Source organism: Saccopteryx leptura, chromosome 9 (genome assembly GCF_036850995.1).
Source record: "Saccopteryx leptura isolate mSacLep1 chromosome 9, mSacLep1_pri_phased_curated, whole genome shotgun sequence".
In the NCBI taxonomy this organism is placed as follows: domain Eukaryota; kingdom Metazoa; phylum Chordata; class Mammalia; order Chiroptera; family Emballonuridae; genus Saccopteryx; species Saccopteryx leptura.
Genome location: NC_089511.1, coordinates 80974087 through 80989812, shown reverse-complemented (window position 1 = coordinate 80989812; position 15726 = coordinate 80974087).

Below are 15726 nucleotides of genomic sequence, written 5' to 3'. Positions count from 1 at the left end.
CTGAGGCCCTGAGGTCCAGCCCAGCTGGAGGCCTCCAGGCTGGCTGTTGCCTCTCTCCTGGAATACTCATGGGTTCCCACCCCACTCCCGGGGATGCCCGGGTTGGCAGGAGCTGGGAGTCTCAAGGCATGTGAACTCACCCTGGGAACTGAACTCTGAGGACCTCAGAGCTGGCAGGCTCGCTCCCAAACCGGTCTGGTCGTCCCTCACCCAGGGGAAGCGGCCTGCAGCAGGCTACTCAGACTCAAGAGGAGAAGTCAGCTGGCTGAGCCTGTCTGGCTGAGCCTGTCCGTGGGATTTCGGAAAATCCCAGCCTGGAAAACTGCCTGCCCACCTCACACCAGCATCGAAGCATTCCCAGGTCACTCAGGTTCAACGAAAAAGCACCTCAAACAAAGTCAAGGTGGGTATTTCATCAGAAAGAGAACACTCCTTCCCCCGTGGGTGGGGGCTCCAATGCTGCTGTCTGTGACCAGGGGCAGGGGCTGCCACTGAGGCTGTGTGCCCACGGGGGCTGGCTGTCCTGTGACCAGGGGCAGGGGCTGCGCTGAGGCCTGTGTGCCCACAGGGGCTGGCTCACAGCCCCTGCTCCAGAGATGAGGGTGAGTGAGCTCAGGGAAACTTTTCTTCTAAACAGCAGATTATAAAAGTTTAATATATGTGCATGGGGAATTCACACAGACATGATAAATCCATGAAAATTCCCAAAGACAGAGAGGCAACCTGGGGTATATAAGACATTTTGTATAAAGGAAGAAAGGAGAGGGGTCACTGGATATTAGATTTCAGACACAACAGTTGAGGAAGAGGGGAGCACACTGCAGGAAAAGCCCCCTACGTGACTCAGTAGTCTGGCTCAGGGCACACCTGAGCTTGCAGCAGGCCAGGACCAAGGCGGGTTCTCATTTTACCCCAGTAGCAGGGCAAGGGTGGGAACCTAGATCACCTCTGTTGAAAATTACACAGCATTAATAGCAGAGCCAGTGTGCTGGAGAGGGGCCAGGGGCCCCGACCCACCCCACAACAGATGGAAGCCAGGATGCCTCCCTGTACCCACCCCCATATTCTGAGAACAGATGGCTTCCAACAGGATGGGACCATTTGGCTACCCAAGGACTGACCACAATATCCACAGAGGAAGGGGGTGGTGGTGCTGAGAACCACAGATCTCCCTCCAGCTTACTGGAAGGCAGCACCTGGCAGAGCAGGGGAGGCCAGAGGAGAGGGCGGCACAGACGCTCTTCCTAGAGCACGGACACGCTCCCAGTGCACCCAGCACGGACACGCTCCCAGTGCACCCGGCACGGACACGCTCCCAGTGCACCCGGCAAGGGCACGCTCCCAGTGCTCCCGGCAAGGGCACGCTCCCAGTGCACCCGGCACGGGCACGCTCCCAGTGCTCCCGGCAAGGGCACGCTCCCAGTGCACCCAGCACGGACACGCTCCCAGTGCACCCGGCACGGACACGCTCCCAGTGCACCCGGCAAGGGCACGCTCCCAGTGCTCCCGGCAAGGGCACGCTCCCAGTGCACCCAGCACGGACACGCTCCCAGTGCACCCGGCACGGACACGCTCCCAGTGCACCCGGCAAGGGCACGCTCCCAGTGCTCCCGGCAAGGGCACGCTCCCAGTGCACCCGGCACGGGCACGCTCCCAGTGCACCCGGCACGGGCACGCTCCCAGTGCTCCCGGCAAGGGCACGCTCCCAGTGCACCCGGCAAGGGCACGCTCCCAGTGCTCCCGGCAAGGGCACGCTCCCAGTGCACCCGGCACGGACACGCTCCCAGTGCACCCGGCACGGACACGCTCCCAGTGCACCCGGCACGGACACGCTCCCAGTGCTCCCGGCAAGGGCACGCTCCCAGTGCACCCGGCACGGGCACGCTCCCAGTGCACCCGGCAAGGGCACGCTCCCAGTGCACTCGGCACGGGCACGCTCCCATCCCAGTGCTCCCGGCACGGACACGCTCCCAGTGCTCCCGGCAAGGGCACGCTCCCAGTGCACCCGGCAAGGGCACGCTCCCAGTGCACTCGGCACGGGCACGCTCCCATCCCAGTGCTCCCGGCACGGACACGCTCCCAGTGCACCCGGCACGGGCACGCTCCCAGTGCACCCGGCAAGGGCACGCTCCCAGTGCACCCGGCACGGGCACGCTCCCAGTGCTCCCGGCACGGGCACGCTCCCAGTGCTCCCGGCAAGGGCACGCTCCCAGTGCACCCGGCACGGGCACGCTCCCAGTGCACCCGGCAAGGGCACGCTCCCAGTGCACCCGGCACGGGCACGCTCCCAGTGCACCCGGCACGGGCACGCTCCCAGTGCACCCGGCACGGACACGCTCCCAGTGCACCCGGCACGGGCACGCTCCCAGTGCTCCCGGCACGGGCACGCTCCCAGTGCACCCGGCAAGGGCACACTCCCAGTGCACCCGGCACGGGCACGCTCCCATCCCAGTGCTCCCGGCACAGGCACGCTCCCATCCCAGTGCTCCCGGCACGGACACGCTCCCAGTGCACCCGGCACGGACACGCTCCCAGTGCACCCGGCAAGGGCACGCTCCCAGTGCACCCGGCACGGGCACGCTCCCAGTGCACCCGGCAAGGGCACGCTCCCAGTGCACTCGGCACGGGCACGCTCCCATCCCAGTGCTCCCGGCACGGACACGCTCCCAGTGCTCCCGGCAAGGGCACGCTCCCAGTGCACCCGGCAAGGGCACGCTCCCAGTGCACTCGGCACGGGCACGCTCCCATCCCAGTGCTCCCGGCACGGACACGCTCCCAGTGCACCCGGCACGGGCACGCTCCCAGTGCACCCGGCAAGGGCACGCTCCCAGTGCACCCGGCACGGGCACGCTCCCAGTGCTCCCGGCAAGGGCACGCTCCCAGTGCACCCGGCACGGGCACGCTCCCAGTGCACCCGGCAAGGGCACGCTCCCAGTGCACCCGGCACGGGCACGCTCCCAGTGCACCCGGCACGGACACGCTCCCAGTGCACCCGGCACGGGCACGCTCCCAGTGCTCCCGGCACGGGCACGCTCCCAGTGCACCCGGCAAGGGCACACTCCCAGTGCACCCGGCACGGGCACGCTCCCATCCCAGTGCTCCCGGCACAGGCACGCTCCCATCCCAGTGCTCCCGGCACGGACACGCTCCCAGTGCACCCGGCACGGACACGCTCCCAGTGCACCCGGCAAGGGCACGCTCCCAGTGCACCCGGCACGGGCACGCTCCCAGTGCTCCCGGCACGGGCACGCTCCCAGTGCACCCGGCACGGGCACGCTCCCAGTGCACCCGGCACGGGCACGCTCCCAGTGCTCCCGGCACGGGCACGCTCCCAGTGCACCCGGCACGGGCACGCTCCCAGTGCTCCCGGCACGGGCACGCTCCCAGTGCACCCGGCACGGACACGCTCCCAGTGCTCCCGGCACGGGCACGCTCCCAGTGCACCCGGCACGGGCACGCTCCCAGTGCTCCCGGCACGGGCACGCTCCCAGTGCACCCGGCACGGGCACGCTCCCAGTGCTCCCGGCACGGGCACGCTCCCAGTGCACCCGGCACGGGCATGCTCCCAGTGCACTCGCGAGACCAGACCCGAGCCACACTGCTCTGCCTCGCAGGCCTGGAGCCATGTCCCTCGTTCCAGCAGTCTCCACCCGAATAAACTATTTCCTATTCTGTACATAGAGTTTCTCCTGGGGGCCGAGCACCACTGCCCAAACGTGCTCTCACGGAGCTGGGGGGTAAGGAGGGGTTGTGGGCATCAATTTCTCCGGGTAGTTGACTTCTCTGAGGTTCCCAGCTGGCTGTTTGCAGTTTGGTGTGTCCTTCTGCTCCTAGCATAAGAGGTCGGAGTGAGGCCAGTTCCTTCCCAGGGTCAATGAGACCCCAGAGTCGAAACACCACGGCCGTCCACCTTCGTGGAAGGCAAGAGGGCCGGGGTCTGAGTGCTGGGAGGCCTAGCTGTGCACTCTCCATTCTCCTTGACCCCAGGCCCTTGGCTCTGCCCAGGGAAGCCAGGAGCCAGGGACAAACCCCAGGACTCTCAAAGGGCCAGCCAGCCTGGGCGAACGAAGCCAGCACAGAGACCTCCCTGGGGTCCTGGGCGGAGACCAGGCCTGGGGAGCTGCCGATCCCAGACACCTCTGCTTCTACAGAGGAACCTCCTGGAAAACTCCTCAGCCCTAAACGACTGGAGTGACAGGGCAGGAGAGGGGTCTGGTGTGGGCAGCACTCTGTCAGGTGATCCTTGACCTCTAAGAGCTGGGCTCAGGTCACTGCTCTGAAAAAGAGCAAGTTCAGGGCAAACCTGCCGACAGCACCCCCAGCTCTCCTGCCTCCCACCATTTGTACCCCCCACACCATCCCTCCTTCCCTGCTTCCTTCCCCTGGCTGGGTGACCTGGTTAATCTCCAAGAATCTCAGGTTCCTGGCGCCAGAAACATAGACAGTGATTCCTCCTGCCCACTGCAGGCTTGTGAGGTGCGGCCTGGGCCATAGGCGGCCAGCGGCTGAGAGGGGGCAGCAGGGCTCCCGCTGCAGCTGCAGTCACTCTGGACACGAGGCAGGGGTTTTAGCTCAGGGGCACACCTGGCCCTGTGGGTGCATTCGGTGGCAGATGCAGATGCTCCCTCCTGACCCTGCACTGCAGGAGATGACAACTTTCCGTGGGTTCTCTACCCAAAGCCAGGTGGCAGGGCTTTCCTCTCTCGTCCCTTAACCCAGCAAGAGCAGAGGGTCACCTGCACGTTGCACGTTTCCAAGCGGGTCGCTCCACTCCTCCACGGAGCCCTGAGTGTGAGTGTTTGAAGGAGGAGCCCTGGAAACCACCCATGCCTAGCTGTTATGACCTCTCCAGGTGCCCAGCAGGGGTTGGCGGTGGATGCCCAGCTGCCCAGGATGCCACACTGGCCTTCATTTATCCCACTGATCTCTTCTAAACCATATGGGTACCTGTGCATTTTCAAGACTACTCGACATTCTTTTACTCTTTATTTTGTTTATTTATTTTTTGCCATTCTTTTAGCACACTCTACTTGTTTTAGCTACGCATAGGTAGACACCAACTGACAGACTGAATTTACAGAACACGTGGGGGTGGGGCAGGAAACGAGAACGGAGCTTTCTCTTTGCAGAAGCTCCTGACATGATGAAATGATTCTCTGTAAGGTTTCTTTAAATATCCAGCTGCCTTGTTGCAATGAAAATAAGAATCATTTATAGAATTCTATTTACATCTAGTGCTTCCTGGCTGCACCTGTTCCTCAGAGCATAACACACCTGGGTGATGTCTGGGTGAATCTATGTCCTGGATGACGAGGTCCCAGGGCAGGACTGAACCGCCTCGGTCTGTAGGCCAGGGGTTGCCAGTTTTACTCGTGCATCAGAATCACCTGGGAGGGAGCTTGTTAAAATACAGTGCTGCACCTCATGCCCAGTAGGGTGTCTAATTCAGCAGGTCTGGGTGCTAATACTTGACATTCCTAGCCAATTCCCAGGTGATGCTTGTACTGCTGATCTGGGGACCACATTTTGAAAACCCCTGGTCTAGAATGATGGGTGAACTCCGTGGTCATTTAATGCTGTGGGAACGGCTGGGGTGGGGTGGGGGAAGCAGCCACCCTTCTCTCTCCCCTTCTGGGTTCAGAATGCACATAAGCTCTCAGGCCAGGAGATGATGGTCTTGGCCACTGATGCTGACCTCCCCGATTTCTGTATTCAAAGCCCTGGAGGTGTGACCCTGGATTCTCTTCCTGGCCTTGGTACGAGAGAAAGAACACTGGGCAGGAGTCAGAAGTGGGCGCACCTGGCTTTGATCTACTAGCTGTGAACTGTGTGGTCTTGGGCAGGACCAGGTGTGTACATCTATGTTTCTTCACCTGCATGCAAACCTATCTCACCCAGCTGTTGTGAAGTGTCATGAGGCAACCCTGACAGTGGCAGCCACACACAGAGGGGGACCTGGTTCAGGCACAGCACTGTTCTCAGCACGTCACATGAAATCTCATTCAAGCCTGCCTCCTGTGAGGTCACTATGCTGTCTCCCGTGCAAGTGCTCAGCTCTGCCACTCGCCAGTGAGTCGGCTGCGTGGCTCTGCGTCCTCCCTGTCCTGGGGCCAGCCTCATGGTGCTCAAGGGCTGAGTTAGGTCTTGCAGGCTCACTCAGCACGCTGAGGCTCTCAGGAAGCGGCCCTGGGCAGCTGTCAGCGCAGGCAGGGGACAGACATCAGCCCGAGCCATCTGCAGTTCTGGCTAGCTCCCATTCCTCCTCCCGAGCAGCATCATTTGTTTAGGTCTCTGCAGTGTTTAATCACCATGCAGCTCTCACCCTTCTCCCCACTCCGGCTCCTGCTCTCTCCCTGCAGCAAACAGACTTGTGCCTTCTGCCTCTGATGGAAGCCATGCAAAACTAACCCAGCACAAGGAAGGAAGGAAATGCCAGGCAGGGAAGGTGGTCAGAGCCGGACAACCAGATGGCTCCAGCCCAGCTCGCACCAGTTGGGCAACCTGGCTCCTGGGGGGCTCTGAAGGGCCATACAACTGACCACCTGGCAGGGCCACGGGGTTTCGGATGGCTGTCAGCCTGGGGCCCAGAGCAAATCTGCCTGCCTCCGAGAGGCCTGGAGTACAGAGCCTGGGCCTTCCTGGGCTCTGGAGCCCTTGGAGAACCTGAGACCAGGGATCCATTCTCTGCCTCTGTCCTGCAGACAGACAGGCCATGCAGGGACGTGTCCCCACAGAGGTCAGCTCCAGGCCAGGCAGAAACTCGACACATGCCTCTTCTTGTTTTTTCCCCTGATAATCCTGTGGAGTGGAGATCACTAGCCCCATTTCACAGGGGAAAACTGGTGCTCAGAGAGGCTAAAAATCTACCCAAGGACAACCAGCCAAAACAAGGAGAAGAGTGAGGTCTATTCCACAAAGCTATTCTCCTTAGAAAACTAACATTTCAGATAGAGAGCAGGAGAGGGAGAGGGATCAAGGCCCACTTTCCCATTAATCTGATGGTTCCGCCTCACTGAACACTTCACCACCCTCCCTTAACCTTAAAATGTTATTTTGAAGAAGTAATGTGTGGACGTGATTAAAAATATACAGAATTAGACAAAAGGTATGTACTGAAGAAGTCTTCCCATCCCAGCCTGGCTGCCTACTTCCTCTCACAGGGGAAGCACGTGAGTGGCTCTGGTTTTTCCTTGCAGAGTTGTTCTGTTGCTCACATACATCGCGGCCTTTGCAAAGTCTGTTGGAAGGTCCTTGCCCTGGATACCTGTGTGGCTCACCCCTCTCGGCTTATCCTTACTCTTTACTCAGCAAGGGCTTCCCTGACCTTTCCAGCTTATAGAGTGCAATGCCACCCCCGCTGCCTGGCTCCCTCTAGTCCCCTTCCCTGCTTAATCGTTCTCATAGCACTTACTACCTTCCCCCTTTTATCTTTTTATCATCCGATGCCCCAGGGATTTCCACGTGCTGCATTCCTCGGTGCCTAGAACAATGCCTGACACGTGGCCACGGTCCGCATCGATGGGGGGCTGGGCACAGGTGCAGCTCAGACAGGCAGATCCCACCGACACTAAGGCTGGTGTGTTAGACATGCTGTTCCCAACCTGCTTCTTAAGAATGCATGTTTCAGCTTAAACAGACGGTCGCTCCTGGAGGACAGGATTCTGCCTTTCTATCTTGTCTCTCCCAAGCACCCAGCCTGGTCTGAGGCATACAGCATATGCTCAGAATGACGAGAGTGGAGACATGACCCCTACCTCACACCACAGACTGAAAAAACCTCCAAAAAGCTATACTTTATCTAGAAGATGATACAGGAGATTGTCTCCATGACCTTGGGATTAAGGAAGATTCTCTAAAAGGACATAACAAGCATTAGTCAGTCATAAGGAAAAGATTACAAATTTTCCAACATTAAAGCCAACAACTTCCGTCATTCCAAAATACCCCATCAAGAGAACGAAAAGCCTAGCCCAGGGTGCTGGAAGAGTCCCAAAGAGACAGCAGCCACGGCAAGGCCCAGGTCAAGGGTCCTAGGGAGTTAGGCTCCTCAGGCTGTGTGTAGCCAGCCAGGAAGTCTACTCAAAGGAGGTGGAAGCTGACTGCATCTCACTTGTCCCCCAGCCCTGGCTTCTTCCTCCTCCCGAAAAAGCAGAGACTTAAGACAGAAGAGCCCCAGCCCTTCTCCCTGCCCCATGCAGAGATAACCGAGGAAGAAATACAAATTAAAGAGCCCACGGGTCTGGCAGAGCCTTGAGAAGTTTGGCTTGACAGGGCAAGAGCATTTAACAAAGCTCACATCATCCATCACCAGGGCCCAGTCATTTAGATACTGGACATTTGATTAAACTAATATGGGCGGCTGGGGTGAGGCATGGCTGGGCGCTTCCTACCCTCGACTACAAATTAGACCGTCACACACAATCCGATTACCTTGACTGCCACATTTATCTCGGACGAGGGGCCATCCATCACTCCTCAGCAGCTGGCTCTGTGCCCCCTCCTGCAGGAGGGGAGGGAAGCGTGCCCCTAAGTTTAAGCAGGCAGCTCATTCTGCTGTCTCCTCAACGGATGCTGCTCACCCTGGGGCAGGCCTTGGGCTGGGCACTGGGGGAACAGAGCAAACACAGGCCTTGCCCTTGAAGAGCCCACAGAGGGTGTGTGAAAAGGGAAGTGTCTGAGCCAGCAGTGAGCAGAGCTCCATGTGCCCTACATCTGATAGGCCCAGGTCTGTGACCAGGCCCCTCTCCTCCAGCTGGGCCCAGAGTGGGCTGTGTCACTTAATCCTCAACTGCATACCCGTGAAATGGGATAACACAGCGGAGCGCTGTCCAACAGAACTTGGCAATGACGGAAACTTCCTCTATCTGTGCTGTTCAACCCGGGAGCCACTGACGGCCACATATGGCAAGCAAGTGCTTGAAATGTGGCCAGTGTGACTGGGGAGCTGAGTTTTACATTCTATTTAACTTGACTTTGTTACATTTAAGTGTAAATGGCCACCTGGGGCTGGGGCTCCACTGCTGGACAACGGCGAGCACAATGGCTGCTGCCTGTTCCGGGTTGTAGTGAAGAGTCAACTAGGCAGTTTTAAAACGCCCAGTGCAAAGCTCTGCACGGGGCAAGTGCTCGCCGAAGGCTGGGCCCCTTGCCTCTCAGAGGGAGGGCTGCAGTCTGAGGCCTGAAAACACTGAACTAATAGTATGGTCATCTTTGCTGTCCATAGTCCAGCAGGGCACCATCAGGCTCCCATTTTAAAGAAAAAGCAGTGAGGTGCCTAGGTAGAGATGGCTTTGAACCCATCCACCTTCTCGCTGGGCACCTGGCTACCCAGGAGGCGCACTGCCCAGGAACAGCAAGGCTTGGGCGGGCGAGTGAGGGCAGGTCTGCCGAGTGGTGGTGGCACCCTCTCCCTGACCGCCGCGGCCTGCGGACGCTGCACTAGCCAGCTTCTCCTCTGAACTGGGATCCTCCCAATGCCAGCACTGAGGAGGTGGGTGCCAGGCACAGGGGTACCCGGTGTCACCCCTAAGCCAAGCCCTGCCCAGCAAGGAGGCCCCTCCAAGCACAAGGCAGAGCTCGAGCCCCCAACAGAATTTCTGGTTTTAAATAGACTAACTCAGACGGGCTGGACCTGAGGCTTCTGCAGAGACCAGGGAAACAGACAGAGAGCCTCAGGAATACTCGGACCAGCGAGTTCAGGCTTCCTCCTGCTTTACTGGATGTCAGTGAGCACAGGCTGGAAGGGAAGGCTGGCAGACGGGTTCAAACCAGCTTCTGGCACCAGGAATGACTGTGAGGGCCTGGGTGAGTTAAGGCCCCTCCCAGGGCTGCGGTGAGGATGAGAGGTACAGAAGAACGTGTGAACAGAACGCAGCCCCCCACAGGTGCCTGTTCAAACTCCTGGTTGTGCCTGAGGTCTCAGGGCAGGGCAGAGATCAGGTGAGTCGCTCCCCTGCCCTCGGCCCCAGCCTCTGTCCCCGGGCCTGGCAAGGAGCAGCTTTCCTACAGCGTCTGAGACTTCACTCCTCAAGGATCGACTGTGTGACCTGGTATGAGCCGCGTCACCCTTGGGGTCTCCTTTCTTTATATATAAAACAAAGCATAAAATCATAAGCATGTGAAAACTTTTGGTGAGGATCAGATGAGACATGCCAAAGCACTTATAACCTAGATGTGAACAAATCTGATAGAATCTAAGTGGGCAGGCTTCCCAGTAGCTCAGAGCAGCGCGACCCTGGAGAGAAGCAGCCTCCCAAGCGAAGACAAGCTCCCTGCAGGAAGAGCAGGAGGGTAACAGTCTGGTCTTCAGACACCGGAGAGAAGTCCTGCCGGCAGGAGACTTCTCATAAAACCAGAGGCTGGGAAGCGGCAGGCCCTGGTCACTGGTAACACGCATTGAGAGCCTCTCTCGGAACTTGCTGCAGCCGTGCGTGGCAAGCTCCCAGCCGTGGACCGACCCGGCCCCCTGGGCTGGGCACTGTGGCCTACAGCTGGATGCAGCTGCAGGAGGGAGCAGGCTGCCCTGGGTGGAATGTAGGAGGTTCCTGGCAGGAGATCACCACCAGTCTGAGAGACGGGGGAGGGAAGGCAGCGGGGTGGGAACCAGACCAGGGGAAGAGCTTCAGGGACAAGGTGACCTGGGAGAGCCCGAGATGAGATGGGAGATGGGAGATGGTGAGAGAAGTATACCAGGGGAGCCGAGGAAGCCTGCCTGAAACACCTTACCCCAGATGCATCCTTCTCCGCCATCTCAGTTGTAGGTATACTTAGCCACTCACACATTAGTCTAAATGAGTTTATAACAAATTGTGCCAAGATGTGCAAGGAGCAGTAACTGAAAGTAAAAGAATAGGGTGGGAAGGTGGTGGGTAGCTCTCCCTAGCAAGCCAGTCCCTCAAGGCAAGACTCGGAGAGCTCCCCAACGGGAACCCTCTGCTGCCAGGACCCCCAGCATTCCCCCCCCCCCCAATGCCAACACTCTTGTGTTGCCACTTAAACCAATTCGGGGGTAATTTTGCAGGCAATTGTCTTCCGATTTACAATGTGGCTCAGTGATTGCATTGAGGCTGATGGTTCAGGCTGTAATTGTATGGTAATCGCTTCTGTTTATGATCCATGCGGAAATCACTATTGTTTTCCAGCAGGCTTGTTAAATCAAAAAAGTGTAGGGGTGGGGAGGGAGGGTTTATTTTTTGTGAGTTGGAGCCCTGAGAAAATGAAATTAAGTAGAGCAATCCAATGTGGTGCCTCTGATGGTAAAGGCACTCTCATCAGCTCAGGACCGAGACAGAGACAGGCAGGGACAGAGATAGCACGAGAGATGTGACAGGTACAAGTGGAGAAGCAACGAGACACAGCGAAGTAGGTAGGAATGCCTGAGGAATGGCTAGGCTTGGGATAGAGATGGTATGACCCACAGATCCAGAGAGATGCCCAGAAAGACCCCACTGCTCATACACGCAGAGACGCTGAGATACAAGGTCCCTTTTACACACACCCACACTTGACCAGACCTGCTCTCACCCACTCCTGGAGAGGTGGGGACATCCAAGGTGCCAGGCCAGGTACTACCTGCCCCATCTGGGATCTGCTTGCCTTCTCCTTGCCCCTACCCCAAGACTGCCTGAGAACAGGGTGGCAGATGGCACCTGGGGGGCTCAGGTGGCAGAAGCAGGACAGTGTTGTGAGCTGAACTGCTGCCGTGGGCAGAAACCCGAACCTCCCCGAGGCTGCAGGGAACAGGCCTGGACTGGGAGAGGGGCAACAGTGCCCAGGGCAGCAAGGGCACTCCACGGCACCACAGGACTAAGCCGGCCCAGGCTGGAGGCCAAGGCCCCGCAGGGAGCAAGCAGGCGCCAGCTGTTCTGTGCAGATCAGACAAATCTCTAGGTTGCAGGCTGAGCTTGGCTGCAAGGCATATGTTTTTTCAACTACACACCCTCTTCCCCAGCAAAAATGCATGGAGAGCACTGGACAAGTGCTAAAAATCACAACTATGGCAAAAAGTAGTAGGTGTTTGGTTTCCAAAGCTTGCAGGCTGATGTCCTTAACCTCTGCTCTCTTCCTGCACTGCCCGTACCCTCTCCACCTGGTCCAATCTGCCCTCCAGCTATAGGGTTCTGATTCTCCTCTCCAGGGAAGGCTTTCCCCACCAACTGGACCCTCGGCTCTCAGGCCCCATGGTGCTGAATGTCACGCTGGCTGCGACACAGGACTCTGGTGGCCCAGACCTGGCTCAGTGACTTCAGCAGCTTGCTTTGGCTTCTGAGACCTTCTCCGCAACAGTGTGTGGGGACTGGGCAGGTGATAACTTATCCCGGCGACCCCCTGATGGCTAGAGCGAGAACATTCAGCAGCCTTCCCATCAGGGCAGCATGAGCAAGGAGGCCCCCGACCCGATGACGTGGCTCCCCTCTAGCCCAGAGCACCCCGACTCTGCTGCCGTGCCTGCACGCTGTCTCACAGGCAGCCAGGGCCCTGGGTGATCAGCGGTGGGCTCGGTCCTCCTTGAATAAAGGAGGGGACCATCCCTCACCTCTGCAGGCCCTCCGGGCTGTGGGTTCAGATCGTGAACTTGCCCTGGCCTGGCCCTCCAACGGGTCAACCCCAGCCCAGCTGGCCCCTGAACTGGGGTGCCCCAGCTCCCTAATTAGAGGCTCAGCAGGGCATTCCAGGAAGCCACTAGAAAACCTTAGAAGTGGAACAATCACTCCTAATTGTACTTCCAAGATTCAGCTTAAGAAAAAAAAGATGACTTTTCCCTGGGGACTCTGCTTCTGAAGTATATACAAACCAGTGATAGTCGTTCAACATTCACAACAAAGCTGGCTAAGGTGAGAATTTATGTTACCTGAAGTTGTTTCAACAGAGAGGGACGTGCCAGGGTGGACAGTACACATGTACATGTGTCAGTGGCGGTATGTGCAGTCTGCGTGACCACATGGGGCATGTTAGAACTCTTTTGGGGTCAGAGTTTCATCCTTGCTCTGCTCAGGGGTCCCTAACCAAGTCCCAGATCTTGTGGTCTGGACCCCAGCACCTGCTCAGGCACAGTCAGGGAGGTAAGAGTTTTCCTGGTGGGCAATGAGTCCACGCTGAAGGTGAAGGCCCATGTTGGAGCCTGAACTTCACTCTGATTCTCCTACACTCCCACCCTCAGTTCCCCTATCTCCCCACTCAGAAGTATCTGACGTGCTCTCAAAACAGCAGATATTTTTACTTCCTGCTCCAACTTGTAACCCTGACATCTGTTGGCTTAGCATTCTGAAGTCAGGTCCTTGGGTGAGGAGTTCAGGGTAAGGCCCCCTGGCCAGGGTAGTCTCCTCCCCTCCCCCAACCCCCTCAAAGGGGAAGAGTCACCTAGGTGAGTCCAGGGCTGCCAGCACGACATGGTGGCTCTGTGGGAAGGGGCCAGGGCGGGCTGGAGAGGGAGCCTGGTCACCAAGGGTGAGGGGCAATGGCTCCCACCCTCCACCCAGGGAGCTGCTGAGACAAATCTGTGAAGGCTCAGAGTCCCAGCCTACCCCAGGCCCTTTAATCCTGGTGCTAAAGAGGATAGGAATCAACAACCCCACTTTTCACAGATGGGGACTGAAGGGACCCTGATAGGCGAGAGCCTTCTTGGTGAGTGGAACATGGTGGTCCTGACACTGCAGTGCTCTGATAGACCAACAGTCTGAAAGTCTCAGTCACAGGATGCACTGTGAATGTGCACAGCATTCTTGTCCCTCAGACAGTCAGAGAAGCAGCTGTGGCCAGCCAGAGCCCATTCCCTAGGGAAGCCATGGAACACCCTTTGCTGGGGGTCTAGAAAGGTCCAGTCATCTTCTCAAGGATGGGATGGGCCTTCTGGGATCAGTACCAGCAACCTTCCCAGGCCCTTCTCCCAGTCCCTGGAGTGGTGGAGGGAGCAATGCCGTCGGGCCAGATGCTTTTGGCCATCTGGGGGCAGGGGGTAATATGCCGAGAAATGTCCAGGCCCCAGGTGAGCCCCCTCCCCGAGCTCCAGGTCTGCCCTCTGGTGTGAGTGGGCTAAGGGCCTGCCTGCACTGGGGGAGGCACAGGCCTGGCCAATCACAGTGACTGCATCTATTCTGGCATCCCTTCTCAGAGTCCTGGGCCCCCATCCCTCCTTCCTCAGCATGATGATAACAACTAGCCTGAAACGCATCCTTTGTGCCAGGCACGTGGACCCAGCGGGTCCTCACAGCCACCCCAGGCTCAAAGCTGTACACATCCGTGTCTGAGGTGGAGGCTGTGGCAGCACAGCCCTGCCTGAGGTCACACAGCCCGGCCTTGCCTCCCCCTTACATGGTGGGGATGGATGACTCGGGCGCCTATGTGTCCCAGCGCAATCAGAACGTACTCACGCATCCCCCGTGTTCGCACAGACCCACAGATCCATGAGAACACCTCCATTTGCACTCACCCAACAATCACTCACTTTGTGAATGCCCTGCACGTGACCACACAGATGCACACGTGTTCACCTGAACGGGAATACGACATATGTATGCAGATGCAAACCACATGTAACATTTTCAGGTGTTCCATGTTCTAACTATTCTCCCGCACACAGCCCCTCCAACAAGCTCACCCCACTTCCCTCCCAGGCACACGTGCAGCCCTGCACACCCAGTACCTTCCTTCCAGCTCTGACATCTTCATTTGGGGACTTGAAGCTCCCAGAGGATAAGGGCCCTGCCATTTTGCACATTCCCCATAGGGCCCCACTCAGAGCCAGCTCTTCATCTTTAGTCACTCATTCAAAACATATTAGTGTGTACTACCATGTGTACCACAGCTCATCTGAATGTGGAACATTCATACATGAATGAGCTGTATCCTTGAACTTGAAGAAATACAATGTTCTTGCTCACCTGAGGGCTTTACTGGGTGCTGTGATTACCGTACAGTGAGCCGGGGGGGCCACGGGCACGGGTATTAGTGAGCACAGAGCATGGAGGCTGTGCATGCAGAGCCCTCAGCGGGATACCTGCACCACTCAGCAGCTCCCGTTGTTACAATGGGTGTGTGAAGTAACGGCACCCCCATTTTACAGAAGAGGCAACTCAAGTGGCAGAGAAAGGATCCAACTCTAGAACCCTGGGTGGGGTGCCAGCAAAGCTGCAGGTAACTGGTGTCTAAGACCAGGGAGGCATCCAGAGAGGCCACCTGGGGCAGGCCTGTCCAGAGACGACCACAGGCCAGAGAGGCCACCTGGGGCAGGCCTGTCCAGAGACGACCACAGGCCAGAGAGGCCACCTGGGGCAGGCCTGTCCAGAGACGACCACAGGCCAGAGAAGCCAGCCCGGGGCAGGCCTGTCCAGAGACGACCACAGGCCAGAGAGGCCACCTGGGGCAGGCCTGTCCAGAGACGACCACAGGTCAGAGAAGCCAGCCCGGGGCAGGCCTGTCCAGAGACGACCACAGGCCAGAGAGGCCAGCCCGGGGCAGGCCTGTCCAGAGACAGCCACAGGCCAGAGAGGCCAGCCCGGGGCAGGCCTGTCCAGAGACAGCCACAGGCCAGAGAGGCCAGCCCGGGGCAGGCCTGTCCAGAGACGACCACAGGCCAGAGAAGCCAGCCCGGGGCAGGCCTGTCCAGAGACGACCACAGGCCAGAGAGGCCAGCCCGGGGCAGGCCTGTCCAGAGACAGCCACAGGCCAGAGAAGCCAGCCTGGGGCAGGCCTGTCCAGAGATGACCACAGGCCAGAGAAGCCAGCCTG